General features: G+C 44.6%; 1 protein-coding gene across 3 annotated transcripts in view; it reads left to right on the top strand.

Moving 5' to 3' along the window:
- LOC111963906 (LHFPL tetraspan subfamily member 2a protein) overlaps positions 1–15000 on the top strand; it is a 68586-nt gene that overhangs the window by 24300 nt on the left and 29286 nt on the right. For 2 of the 3 annotated variants that reach the window (XM_070443551.1, XM_023987473.2), the window contains one exon: positions 7176–7252. The exons of the other annotated variant lie outside the window; for it this stretch is intronic. The gene's annotated coding sequence lies outside the window, so the exon portion shown is untranslated. The remainder of the gene's footprint in view (positions 1–7175; positions 7253–15000) is intronic. 3 annotated transcript variants of the gene reach the window in all.

Raw genomic sequence — 15000 nt, forward strand, 5'->3', positions numbered from 1 at the left:
GCAGCACACGTGAAGTAACATTTAAACGTGTTAACCCTCGCAAGGCTGCAGGCCAGACGGCATGCCCAGCCGCGTCCTCAGAGCATGTGCAGACCAGCTGGCTGGTGTGTTTACGGACATATTCAATCAATCCTTATCCCAGTTTGCTGTCCACATGCTTCAAGAGGGCACCATTGTTCGTTCCAAGAAAGCTAAGGTAACTGAGCTAAACGACTACGCCCCGTAGCACTCACTTCCGTCATCATGAAGTGCTTTGAGAGACTAGTCAAGGACCATATCCCCTCCACCCTCCCTACCTGACACCTAGACTCACTCCAATTTGCTTACCGCCCCAATAGGTCCACAGACGACGCAATGCAACCACACTGCACACTGCGCTAACCATCTGGACAAGAGGAATACCTATGTGAGAATGCTGTTCATCGACTACAGCCAGCATTTAACACCATAGTACCCTCCAAAACTCGTCATCAAGCTCGAGACCATTGGTTATTACTGCATTGTCAGAACTAGAAGCACAAGCATTTCGCTACACTCGCATTAACATCTGCTAACCATGTGTATGTGACAAATAAAAAATGTATTTGACCCACACATGCAAGCACAGTGCACCATACACAAAATACACACACCTACAACACATGAAGGAAGGCATACATACAACTTACACACATACAACATACACACACCATCATGAAGACAGAGGAAATTAGAGTGTGTGTTTAGCCTAATCATTATGTTTGCTCAAAGTCTGTAATCAACAACGTGCATATTTTTTAAGGGTGGTTTGCACACCTTGTATTTCAACATTACAGTTGGTGTGTCACGACTTCCGCCGAAGTCGGCCCTTCTCCTTGTTCGGGTGGTGTTCGGCGGTCGACGTCACCGGCTTTCTAGTCACCATCGATCCATTTTTCAGTTTTGTTTTGTTTTGTCTGTATTTTACACACCTGGTTTCAATTCCCCCCATCATGTTCCCTATTTAACCCTCTGTCTTTCATTTATGTTTGTCCGTGATTGTTTGTGCGTTAGGTGTTGTATTTGATACGTGTCCGTATCTGTTTCTTTTCCATTTGTGGAATTGTGCATATATTTTGAGTAAAAACTCTGTGGTTTCGCTCAGACCTGTGTCCTGCGTTTGACTCCATACATTCTCCGCACACAACCCTGACATGGTGTCCTGTCTAAATGGCCCAAGTTGCACAGCAGTGAAGTGAAAGTTTGAGTGTATTCAGGCGAACAAGGATGATTTTGCAGAGGCAAATAAATGCTCTTGGAAGTGATGATGTCATTAAAAAGGGACTGTTTTGCTTGGATCTGTACTTCAGTTTCTGTTGCACTTCTCTCACACATCCAGTTTGTTCCTTACACGGAACCCAAACCGGCTGCGCGCATGCGCCACCGTGCGCTATCGTGCATACATTTATTTTGCCCCCCTACACCAAACGCGATCATGACACGCAGGTTAAAATATCAAAACAAACTCTGAACCAATGACATTAATTTGGGGACAGGTCGAAAAGCATTAAACATGTATAGCAATTTAGCTAGTTAGCTTGCACTTGCTAGCTAATTTGTCCTATTTAGCTAGCTTGCTGTTGCTAGCTAATTTGTCCTCAATAAACATTTAGTTGTTATTTTACCTAAACTGCACAAGGTCCTCTACTCCGACAAATTAATCCACACATAAAATGGCCAACCGAATCGTTTCTAGTCATCTCTCCTCCTTCCAGGCTTTTTCATCGTTGAACTTATATGGTGATCGCATCTAAACTTTCATAGTATTACCACGACAACCGGCAACAAAGTTCGTCTTTCAATCACCCACGTGGGTATAACCAATGTGGAGATGGCACGTGGGTACCTGCTTCTATAAACCAATGAGGAGATGGGAGAGGCAGGACTTTCAGCGCGATCTGCGTCAGAAATAGGAATGACTTCTATTTCAGCCCTTGGTAACGCAGACGCTCGTTGGTGCGCGCGAGCAGTGTGGGTGCAATAATTGAATAACATGGATTTCTAAATTTATTTTGCCGCGCACGCGACGTGTCCGGTCTGGTCAGCATGTGAGTCTATGCCTCTTGGTTGGGGCAGCGAGGCAGTAGGGCTGGACAGTAAACCACATTGTACTATATACCAGTATTGATGCACTGACCCGTTTGGATTTCTACTTTACCTTACATAACGGTATTGCAATGTTTGGTTTGTTAAATGTTTTATATATGTAATAACTGTGTGATGAAACTCAAAAAAAAGTATGGCAGTCGTCCGTTCTTCCCGCCAGTAAAAGACTGCTAACGGTTGAGAAATGCTAATTTGCGAGCAAGAGCTTCGGGTTCGTACTGCGCACATGCCATTCTATGCCATGAATAGTGCCTGTAAGGCAATGCTGGTGCAAAAGGTGTGGACATGTACTTTTTTTGCCATGAATCTTGCCTTTATGGCAGTGCAGGTGCCAAAAAGCACCTTAGAAATCGGCACAATGCCCCTTGTGGCTAAAATAAGAACTGCCATTGAATCCATGGAAAATACAGGGTTATATAGGATCATAATTACAAAGGAATAGTGACTTTCTTCATGATAAATAGGCATACAAAGACAAAATAAATGTTTTGCAAGTGTGGAAATGAAAACAATTAGTGAAGGAAATGCAGAAATTGATGAAAATGCTGAAAAGGATTTTCATGTTGAAGTTTGATTGAACATTATAAATCAATCAGAAGAGAGAAAGCCCCATTAAAACACTTAGCATATACCTGTTGCCACCCTAGGATCATGCTTTACTCATGAAGAATATTTAGACATTTTATTATTAAAAACAAAATCATACCGTCAAAAATGTAAAAAATATTGTGATGTGATAATTTGGCCACATCGCCCAGCCTATGAGGTAGCGACAGTAGATGTTCTTCTGTACAGTAGCCTAAATGTAAACGACACATCCTGAGTTAAGAGTAAAGAGCGATGTTGCCTCAGTCCCAGTCGCTCATTCTCTCTCTCTCTCCTTCTCTCTCTCTCTCTCTCTCTCTCTCTCTTCTCTCTCTCTCTTCTCTTCTCTCTCTCTCTCTCTCTCTCCTCTCTCTCTCTCTCTCTCTCTCTCTCATCTCTCTCTCTCTCTTCTCTCCTTCTCTCTCTGAGGCAGCTAGCTAGCCCTGACCCCAAACGGAAGCTCAGCGGCACCACAAATCCAAAGGTTTTTCCTTTTCCTCTTCTCGTCTCTTTGAAGAGCTCCTGGCAAGGCTTTCAAAGGCCCTGGTCTCCTCTCTGGTCTCCCAATGTAATGTGTGTTAAATGTAAGACATCTGGCCAGCAGAGTAGGAACAGAACAGAGTTTATAGCTTGGTTATTATTCTGCAGAAATATAATTGGTTGTGTTTGTCATCTCAGTATTTCAAAATGTCTCTTATAATATACAGTCGTATCCAGGGTTAACACCCCTACTCTTGCGATAAGTACCATGGGATGTTTTGTGACCACAGAGAGTCGGGACAACCATTTAACGTCCCAGCCGTAAGACAGCACACTGTGCAGGGCAGTGCCCCCTTCACTGCCCTGGGGGATTAGGATTTTCTTAGACTGGAAGGAAGAGTGCCCCCTAGTGGCCCTCCAACAGCATCTGGTCTCCCATCAAGAGATRGACCAGGACCGACCCTGCTTAGCTTCAGAGGCAAGCCAGCAGTGGGATGCAGGGTGGTATGCTGCTGGCAATGTCTGCAGGCGTTTCTTATAGAGTGTASTCAGAATAAACAAATCGAATCAAACTTTATTTAAAGCCCATTTCACACGTATCGCAATTAGCGATAGCAACACATTTTACACAACCCTAATGGAGTCARGTGTAAACATTCTTCACAGTGTATMWATGTCTTCAGTGCAATGAATGTATAGCACATACTTGGAATAAACAGTCATTGAATTACCATGGATATTGCCAGTGTGTCCAAGACTTAAACATGGACACATACTGTACATAAAGGGTGACTATTGGTCAAGACGACAAACTATGTGTTTGGTGTTGTGTAAATAGTCACCAGCAGCTGTGATGTCCTGTAGATTTAATGGAACATTTAACACTACTTACACTGACAATACGTACTGTGTATCTATACACTCAGATACAGAGCTCTCTCAAGGTGCTATGAAAAAACGTTGGACAACACAGTTTTTCCAGTTCAGTTTACTGTAAGCGTTCATCTGATACACAGGAAAGCACTGAGAGTGAGCAGAGGAGTGCCAGTGTGTAACAGATGGAGAGATATGATACAGAAAGCGTCTTCCGAGGAAGCGTTCTGTTTCTGTGATATTTTGCTCTTTAACTCTCCGCCTTTTCTCTACATTTTGATCCCTACCGCCTCCTTTCACTTTCTCTCTCACCCCCTTGGTCTTTCAAACACACATATAGCCAAGTGAGGTGTGCGTGTGAGAGCGAGAGAGAAAGAGAGTAAAGCAATACTGACCATCGCTTCTGTCATTCAGCGATTCAATCACAGCTTGAGAAACGTTTAGGACCAGAGAGAGTTCCCCAGTAGCCCCCCCTTCCCCACTCCATCACTTCACTTCCTCAAACAGCCCACCTCTTCCCCGAACCCCCTAACGGCTGTAAGAGAGACCCCATTGTGGTGGGGTTGGCCACAGTGGACATATTATATAGGAAATCTCAAATGACATCTTATTCCCTATACTATGTTACGCAGCCACACACTTCTATGCACCACTACCAGGAGAAAAACAGTGTARGATTTGACCGAGCTTGTAGTAACTGTGTGACTGGGTAACGGGGTTGTAAAAGTGGAGAAAAGCCCCTTGGCCAGGGTCATTTACTGTAACCTGAGTGTTCAGCTCTGTTATTGGAAAATACTCTGAAAGAACCTCGAATCTACACTGTTCGGGTTCAGCTGAGTAGCGATGTCAAATGGCACATGCACGCACACGAACACACACTCGGACACATACACACAATGAAACCTAGAAAGCCTTCAGAGGGGACGTGTGACGTGTATGTGTACACCCTGAGTTGCTGACGGGCATAACTGTATCAGCCCAGCTGACTGGACATAAAACATTACGGTATGATGATAAGAACATGATGTCTCACTCTACTTGGCATACGGTACTCTGGGTGGAGGTGGTGCCAGTAGGGTTGGTGAAGGACTGATGCCCTGACTTTGCTTCAGTAAATCTGAGTTGAAGGGGTGATTTGCACTTTCCTTTCCAACTGACAATGGTAGCCTGTTTTCTAGTGGCCCAGGGCCAAGGCAGGTGTCAAGTGTTTTAAGAAGTCCTGAGTGCTCTCCGAGGGCAATCTACTGATAACCTTGATAACCCAAAGGGGTGGGAGATATCCCACTGATAAACCTATTAGGCTGTTCACTCACCTGATTGGCTGAGAGCTGTTGTTGGTCAGATGTTATCACAAGAGCAGCTGGATCCAGTAAAGGATAATAAGGCTCTCAGACCCCCCCCAAACAAACACTCCCCCCATGGTGTCGGATGTCAGTCATCTTTCTGGGAACGTCTAGTTCTCCTCTGGCTCTTATCCTCTCAGAAAGCCCATAGATAACATTACTTCCTCACTATCACAATAGCAGACCTACCACACAACAAACATTATCTCGTTGGGATCAGGAGCTGGACAAAAAATAACTATAGGGAAAAAAAGGTTGTTTATGGATCGTTCCTTTTCCTCCGGAAGCTGAGATCATGATATACTGTAGCCAATGAGAGGTTTATTGCAGGATATTGATTATTGAACTGGACATTAAGTAGAGTGCTCCTACTTTAAGTTGTCCATTTTGTAGCTGATGGCTGAACACAGAAGTGTTCTTTTGAATCGGATGTTAGGCGGAGGTTATTGAACCAGCCATTAACAGAGTTGATTGTTCTCTCCAATTAAGGTGGTGTGTTCTGAAACATATGTCTTCGTAGTAGGCTACTCACATTCAGAGTGGAGAAAGCTATTAATACAGCTCTTCATCCTCCTGTTTCATCACTAACCCCAAAAAGCAAACAGAAGCACTGTCTTTGTGAAGATGGTTGTGTACAAAACATTAAGAACACCTTCCTAATATCGAGTTGCACCCCCTCCTTTTGCCCTCGGAACAAAACCTGATCACCTTCTCTCTTCGAGTAGCCTCACGTAACTGGCAACAGAGCACACAGGAGCCGGGGGACATTTGACCTGACCAACAACCCAAACCATCTCCACGTCCTGGGATGGACGATACTTCCCGTCAATTATCTTGAAAAAGAGTAGTACAGGCACTGGAGATAGGGGGGCCGTTGTGATGTTGTGGATGTTTGTGTGCTTCTGTATGCTGTCTTGTATGTGTACATTTTGTATTGTTTGAAGAAAAAAAAAAAAAAAAGTGTAAATTAGGAAACTTATGAGAACCATACAGACTTCAGCACACGTCGTCCCAAGGGGTGACTCATGTAAGACAGTCTCGTGTTCCAATTGTTTGTTGAAGTAGCGTGAATCGTTCCTGTTCACACCGAGGTGAAGAGAGGAATAATTGAAGGAATGAATCCGAGCCCCACACTCATCACCTGTGGAAGGCGGGGCTTCCAGCAAAGCATGGTTTTTATTGGTCTTGTCAGGCGTGATTGTAGACCCTTCAACCAAAATTATCTTTATTTATCTAGGCAAGTCAGTTAAGAACAAGTTCTTATTTTCAATGACTGCCTTGTTCAGGGGCAGGACGACAGATTTTTACCTTGTCAGCTCAGGGATTCAATCTTGCAACCTTTCGGTTTCTAGTCCAACGCTCTAACCACTAGGCTACCTGCCGCCCCAAGTATATGTTGAAATGGAACTTCCCTTGCTTAACGTTATGCTAATGTTTCTAGCATAACCTATATTATGCGATCTTGCTGCAGCTTTGGATAATGAGGGATGCAGACCCTTTTATTAAAGGGTACGCTCTGTCGAACAGTTTCCCTATCTCTCCAGGTGTTATGGCTTTCTCTCTAAACCTCCTCCTCAGACTCCTCAGGTTGAGTGGAAAATAAAATAGCATCTCATTTTGTCAGGGAGCCAAAACTGACGGAGCTCCTGACTGGTTAACCAGTGGTCTCTCTAGAGATGCTGTGGTTTCATAATATAAGCAGTTGGCATGTGCACAAGCGCGAGAGAGTGTGTGTCACTCTGTAATGCATAATCTCTGCTGCCTCTACAGGTTCTGAAGAGAAGACTTGCATAACCAGGTCTGAAGTGAACCTGTCTCTGACTCGTCCTCAAGACTCCACACAAAAGGTTAGTACATTCTGTACACGGCGTGGTCTGAAATATAGGAAACAGTAGATCTGACATCATTCTGAGTCCGATTCTGATTCCAGGATAGATGTATTGACCTCATGGAGAACCTAATTCTGAAACGTAAAGGGATAGTTTGGGATTTTGGCAATTAAGCCCTTTGTCTACTTCCCCAGAGTCAGATGAACTCATGGATACCATTTTTATGTATCTGTTCGGTTCGAAGGAAGTTGCTAACGAGGCGTTAGTGCAATGACTACCGCTAACTTCCTTCATACTGGACGCAGAGGCATAAAAATGGTGTCCATGAGTTCATCTGACTCATTGCCAAAATCCTGAACTGTCCCTTTAACATGCATAACTTGCAAAGCCTGCCACGTGCTGCTTTTCCCATTGTATTTTTAACAAATCAGATTAGGAGAACTAATAATACCTGTTGCATCATCATTATAATAATAATAATACCCAACTGCGTAGCTAACCTTGTCCACTCAAACAAACAGAGCCATGGTTTCCTGTCTTTGTTGCTATTGTACTGGGTTCCTGGCACCTGTCCTAACCTGATGGAACGACAGCCTTGTCCCCAAGGTCCTATTGTTCAACTGTAAGCATGTGTCAGCTGATTTGAACCCAGCTTGTCTGTGCCACAGGACTGTGTCAGCCCTCTGAACTAAAACCTATAGGCATTAACTTGGGGTCTTCAGGTCTCAGACAAGAATCATCTTCATGTGAATGTTACATATGCTAGGGGATCATAACCCCAGTTCTCAAGCCAAGACATACTGTAGCCTAATGCACTCCAGCCCTAGGGGTAGTATGTTTACGGTACTAATACTTTAGTTCTCTGTGCTTTAGTGAATTACAGTATACTGTAGGGATAGCTGGTTGAACCACTATAACCCCCATAACCCCCTTAAACCCAAAGACAATGACACCTCCAAACCCCAGCAACATCCAGTGTTTCCCCTAGGATTTGTTTCAGCAGCGGTGGCAAAGTTAGTGGGCTTGGCCAATGGCGGGGTCTTACCGCTGAGACAAAATGTTGCTGTTTTAAAGCAAATTTCCTGCAATTCTACACATTTTACTATGGGGCGAAGCAAACATTTGACCCTTTTATAGCTAGTTTACTGCAACTCTACACATTTGCCATGGGGCTGAGAGAAAATGTTTAGTTTCAAAACAAATTTCCTGCAATTCTACACATTTTTCCATGGGGTTGAGATAATTTTCCATTTTAAATCTAATTTCTTGCAATTATACACATTTTGCCATGGCTTATGCCTTTTTCTTATGTTATCTGAGGAATTCAAACATTATAATAAAATCAGTGTGGACCCCATGCCATGACATTTTTTGAATTTCAGATTGTCTAGTTTTTATTTTGGTGATTGTAAATTCTCATAGATGATCTTATGAAATATATTGCTCCATTATATTTTCTACATACACTATATATGTAACAGTATAACTTTAGTACGTCCCCTCGCCCCGACACGGGCGCGAACCAGGGACCCTCTGCACACATCACAAGGAGATCGATCATGAGTCACAAGTTCACTCTCCACTGAGCGTCTGTTAACCCATCGCTCCAACAAAAGGCCGCGGCCCTTGCGCAGAGCAAGGGGAAACCCTACTTAAGTCTCAGAGCAAGCGACCTAACTGGACTTGAAATGCTGTAGCGCGTAGACCCGCTAACTAGCTAGCCATTTCACAAAATCCGTTACATACACCCTCCCCTTTAACTCAAGTCTTTTTCCGCAGCAACAGTGACCGGGTCAACACGCATAAATGTAACAGTATAACTTTTAGTACGTCCCTCGCCCCGACACCGGGCGCGAACCAGGACCCTCTGCACACATCGAACAACAGTCACCCCAGAAGCGTCGGTTACCCATCGCTCCACAAAAGCCGCGGCCCTTGCAGAGCAAGGGGAAACCCTACTTAAGTCTCAGAGCAAGCGACGTAACTGATTGAAATGCTAGTAGCGCGTACCCGCTAACTAGCTAGCCATTTCACATCCGTTACATATACACAAAAGTATGTGGACACCCTTGAAATTAGTGGATTCGGCTATTTCAGCCACACCCGTTGCTGACAGGTGTTATAATCGACACACCAGCCATGCAAACTCCATAGACAAACATTGGCAGTAGAATGGCCTTACTGAAGAGCTCAGTGACTTTCAATGTGGTACCGTCCTAGGATGACTGGCGCCGACAGAGATGGTCGCCTCGTTTGCGTTCTTAGGAAACTATGCAGTATTTTGTTTTTTAATGTATTATTTTTTTACATTGTTACCCCAGGAAATCTTAAGTCTTATTCATACAGCCGGGAAGAACTATTGAGTATAAGAGCAATGTCAACTTACCAACATTACGACCAGGAATACGACTTTCCCGAAGCGGATCCTCTGTTTGACCACCACCCAGGACAATAGAATCGGATCCCAGTAGGCGACCCAAAACACGGCGCCGCGAAGGGGCAGACGGAGCGGTCTTCTGGTCAGGCTCCGTAGATGGGCACATTGCCCACCGCTCCTGAGTATACTACTCGCCAATGTCCAGTCTCTTGACAACAAGGTAGACGAAATTCGAGCAAGGGTTGCCTTCCAGAGAGACATCAGAGATTTTAACATTCTCTGTTTCACGAAAACATGGCTCACTCGGGATATGTTATCAGAGTCAGTACAGCCCCCCGGCTTCTTCATGCATCGCGCCGACAGAAACAAACATCTCTCTAGTAAGAAGAAGGGCGGGGGTGTATGCCTTATGATTAACGAGTCATGGTGTGTCATAACAACATACAGGAACTCAAGTCCTTTTGTTCACCTGACCTAGAATTCCTTACAATCAAATGCCGACCGCATCATCTACCAAGAGAATTCTCTTCGATTATAATCACAGCCGTGTATATCCTCCCCCAAGCAGACACATCGACGTCCCTGAAAGAACTTCATTGGACTCTATGTAAACTGGGAACCATATATCTTAAGGATGCATTTATTGTAGCTGGGGATTTTAACAAAGCTAATCTGAAAACATAGATCCATAAATGTTATCAGTATTTCGAATGCGTGATCCGGGCTGGCAGCATTCTGGATCATTGCTCTGAGTGTGGTGTCAGGAAGATAACCTCACACTCAACGTCAACAAAACAAAAGAGATGATCGTGGACTTCAGGAAACAGCAGAGGGAGCACCCCCCTATCCATATTGACGGGACAGTAGTGGAGAAGGTGGAAAGTTTTAGCCACATTAATAATAAAAAATGTGTCACTAGTCACTTTAAACAGTGCCACTTTATATAATGTTTACATACCCTACATTACTCATCTCATATGTGTGTACTGTACTCTATACCATATACTGAATCTTGCCTATGCCACACGGCTATCGCTCATCCATATATTTATATGTACATATTCTTATTCATTCCTTCATCACTTGAGTGTATAAGGTAGTTGTTGTGAAATTGTTAGATTACTTGTTCGATATTACTGCACGGTCTGAACTAGAAGCACAAGCATTTTGCTACACTCGCATTAACATCTGCTAACCATGTGTATGTGACCAATAAAATTTGATTTGATTTCCAACAAGTCAGTTCATCAAATTTCTGCCCTGCTAGAGCTGCCCTGTTCAATTTTACAGTAAGTGCTGTTATTGTGAAGTGGAAACGTCTAGGAGCAACAACGGCTCAGTTGCGAAGTAGTTGGCCACACAAGCTCACAGAACGGAACCACTGAGTGCTGAAGGACGTAGCTCGTAAAAATCGTCTGTCCTCGGTTGTAACACTCACTACCGAGTTCCAAACGGCCTCTGGAAGCAACGTCATCACAAGAACTGTTGGGTGGGAGCTTTTCAAAATGGGTTTCCATGGCTGAGCAGCCGCACACAAGTGTAAGATCACCATGCACAATGCCAAGCGTCAGCTGGAGTGGTGTAAAGCTCGCCGCCATTGGACTCTGGAGCAGTGTAAAAGCGTTCTCTGGAGTGATGAATCACGCTTCACCATCTGGCAGTCAAATGTATGAATCTGGGTTTGGCGGATGCCAGGAGAATGCTACCTCCCCGAATGCATAGTGCCAACTGTAGTGACAAGTTTGGTGGTGGAGGAAAAATGGTCTGGGGCTGTTTTTCATGGTTTGTGCTAGGCCCCTTGGTTCCAGTGAAGGGAAATCTTAACGCTACAGCATACAATGACATTCTAGACAATTCCAACTTCGTGGCAGCAGTTTGGGGAAGGCCCTTTCCTGTTTCAGCATAACAATGCCCCTATGCACAAAGTGACGTCCATACAGAAATGGTTTGTCAAAGGCCTCCTGAGTGGAGCAGCGGTCTAAGGCACTGCATCGCAGTGCTTGAGGCATCACTACAGACCCGGGTTCGATCACAGGCTGTGACCGGGAGACCCATGAAGCGGTGCACAATTGGCCCAGCGTCGTCCGGGTTAGGGGAGGGTTTGGCCGGCCGGGATGTCCTTGTCCCATCGCGCTCTAGCGACTCCTTGTGGCCGGGCGCCTGCAAGCTGACTTCAGTCGCCAGTTGTACGGTGTGTTTGGGTCGTGTTTTTGGAGGACACATGGCTCTTGACATTCGCCTCTCCCGAGTCAGTACAGGAGTTGCACCGATGGGACAAGACTGTAACTACCAATTGGATATCATGAAATTGGGGAGATCGGTGTGGAAGAACTTGAATGGCCTGCACAGAGCCCTGACCTTAACTCAATCAAACACCTTTGGGATGAATTGGAATGCCAACTGCAAGCAAGGCCTAAGCGCCCAACATCAGTGCCCGACCTCACTATTGCTCTTGTGGCTGAATGGAAGTCCCCGCAACAATGTTCCAACATCTAGTGAAAAGTCTTCCCAGAGAGTGGAGGCTGTTATAGCAGCAAAGGGGGGGACCAGCCCCATATTAATGCCCATGATTTTGGAATGAGATGTTTGACAAGCAGGTGTCCACAGTTTTGCAGTGCGCCTCTGCTAAATGTATATAGGGGAAACACTGACATCCTCCTGACCCCCCTCATCCTCTCACCAAGTTCACGGGCTGTATCCATTATCTCCCCCCCCCCGACACAGAAGATCAGTCCAGTCTGTTTATTATGTGGAACCGGCAGGAATGAGGAAGACCACGTTTTTCCAATATGGTGGGAAAACAATGGTGTGAGTGATACTGCTCTGCTCTGGCCTGCCTGCCTGGCTGGCTGAGACCATCTGGGAAGGTCATCTCAACGAGGAAAGCCCCTGAAACAATAAACACAATAATCATTGCTGATTGTCACCGGCCTGAGCAGAGAGAATAGAGAGGATAGGATAAGGGGGTTTCTGAGGGTGTCAGGGGTTCAGTTCCTGTTATCTGGAACCTGTTTTGGTGCTCACTTCCTGTCTCTCTGTGTACAGTATTAAGCACACAGCCTGTAGATCTGAGGAATGTTATCGCTCAGGTTCAAAAGGCTGTTATTTTTTTAGTTTCAGTTATTATCTGTGAGATTTTTAGCGATGACATCAAATTGCTTGTGTGTGTGTGTGTGTCTGTGTGGCTATGTGTGTGTGTGTGTGTGTCAGACAGTAGAGTGAGAGCAGTAGAGGTATTCTCCCTGGAGCGTGAATGTCTGTAACACCGTTCTCTTTGTCTCCAGTTGAAAGCCATGTCACATCTAACTTACCCCCGAAACCAGCCAGACAATACCTACACACGTTCACATCTCTCACTTTCTCACCTTGTCTTTCTCTCCTCAGTTTCCTATTCCCTTTCTACCTCTCTCCTCGTCTTTCACCATCTCCACCCCCACACACTCTCGTAATGGCCCAGTGCAGTCAAAAACCTGTTTCTTCTGTGTTTTATATTTCCACACTATGAAGTTGGAATAATACTGTGAAATTGTGAAAATTATGATAATGCTCTTTTAGTGTAAGAGCTGTTTGAAAAGACCGCCTGAAATGTCAGCCTGTTTTGGTGGGATGGAATTTTGGCCTGCCTGGTGATGGTAAATCAGTTAATAGACCAATAAGAAAGGGAGTTCCAAACCTCTCTGCCAATAACAGCTAGTTTTCAGTTTTCCCCTCCCCACTCAGACCACTCACAGACAGTCCTAGCAAAAATCTTGCTTGAGAAATTGCTCTTTGCTAACAAGCAATTGTTGTTTCTTTTGAACCATTTTAATTGAAAAAAATCTCAGTAAGCTACTTAATTATTACCCAGAAATTATATTTTTTTAGAAGAAAAAAAACATCTGCATTGGACCTTTATTTTGTTTAGCTGCGAGCAGGTACCAGACGCAATATCACTTGATGCTCTTATTATTACAGGACGGCTGAGATTCTGAGCCAGTGTACAACTCCCCCACACCTCTGTGGACCAGGGAGTGCTTACTGTTGTTGATTGGAGCATAGTATCAGGGGCCTATATAACACACACACACACACACCCACACAACACACACACACACACACACACACACACACACACACACACACACACACACACACACACACACACACACACACACACACACACACACACACACACACACACACACACACACACACACACACACACACCACACAACCACCACACACGCCAAAACACCACACGTCCCTGGTCTAAAGCATTAAGACAGATTTCCAGCTAGCAGCAGGTCTATAGTGTTCTGTATTGGGGAGCTCAGTGGGAGGTTCTGCAGTTACCCTCTGGTCAGTTCGTTTGAAATCAAACTGCTGTCATCCCCTGGTCAGGACACAGCCCCTACAGAACATTACTGACTCCCTGTTAGGAAAACAGAAGCATTCACAGAGGGTTTGGCTGAGGATTGGGAGTGTAAGGACTTTCCTCTCCCCCTTTTCATTCTGGGGTCATGTGAAGGGTTAAGGAGGGCTGGAAATGGTTAAGTATAATGGGACCAGTGTTAAGGCCTAGAGAGCCTGTTGGTCAGTGGGAAGTGGGGTTTTAAGACCTTACTGAAAAAGCAGTCTTTCTCTTGTCAGTCTGTTATGTTGTTGAATAGTTTTCTGATTTCTCCTAGTCTTTGTGAGAGCTGCTGTATACTGCTGAGCATATTATCTGGGTTTGTTTGGTTGCTTTTCTTCTTTTTTGTGTGTGTGTGTGTGTGTCTTTCAAATATCTCCAAGGAGGCATGACATCACAGCAGTGTAGTCTAACTGTTCAGAGATCACAAACAGAGGAACTGGGGAAAAACGTCCTGTTGCGGTGCCACTAAAACAGCAAACAGAGATCTTTCCACAAGATGACTGTCCAAAACAACCCTACTCCACTCCCCTTGGTGTGGCCTGGCGGTCTGTCTCTCTCTGGGGGCGTTGCTGGTTGGCCACCCACTAAGACAACGGCAGACTCTGATATGTCAGATGGTCATTTTTTCCCAACATCCTCTTAACCTCAGAGGCGCTGGGCTCCATAGGCCAGTCAATTTAGGGCTGTATAAAATCTGTTTTATTTTTTGCCTGATTCCATCTAGTTTTTTTCCAATTTCATTTTCTCCAGGTTTTTTTTCTCCAAGTTTCAGTTTACCCCTGTTTCTTCAGGTTTTCGCTGTCAAAATAACACTTTTTAAAATTAAAATAAACAGCTAAATTAGATGTTGTAAGTCCACAACAATGCTTAAACCACATTAGGAGACCACTTTTGAGGTCTTTGACATTTTTGGGTGTAGTTACCCTTTAATACCAGTGCCCACCTAGCAGAGGCTGTTTAGCGGTGTTCATGTGATGGTAGAGTTTGCAAAACAAA

This window comes from Salvelinus sp. IW2-2015, linkage group LG5 (genome assembly GCF_002910315.2).
Source record: "Salvelinus sp. IW2-2015 linkage group LG5, ASM291031v2, whole genome shotgun sequence".
NCBI classification, from domain to species: Eukaryota; Metazoa; Chordata; class Actinopteri; order Salmoniformes; family Salmonidae; genus Salvelinus; species Salvelinus sp. IW2-2015.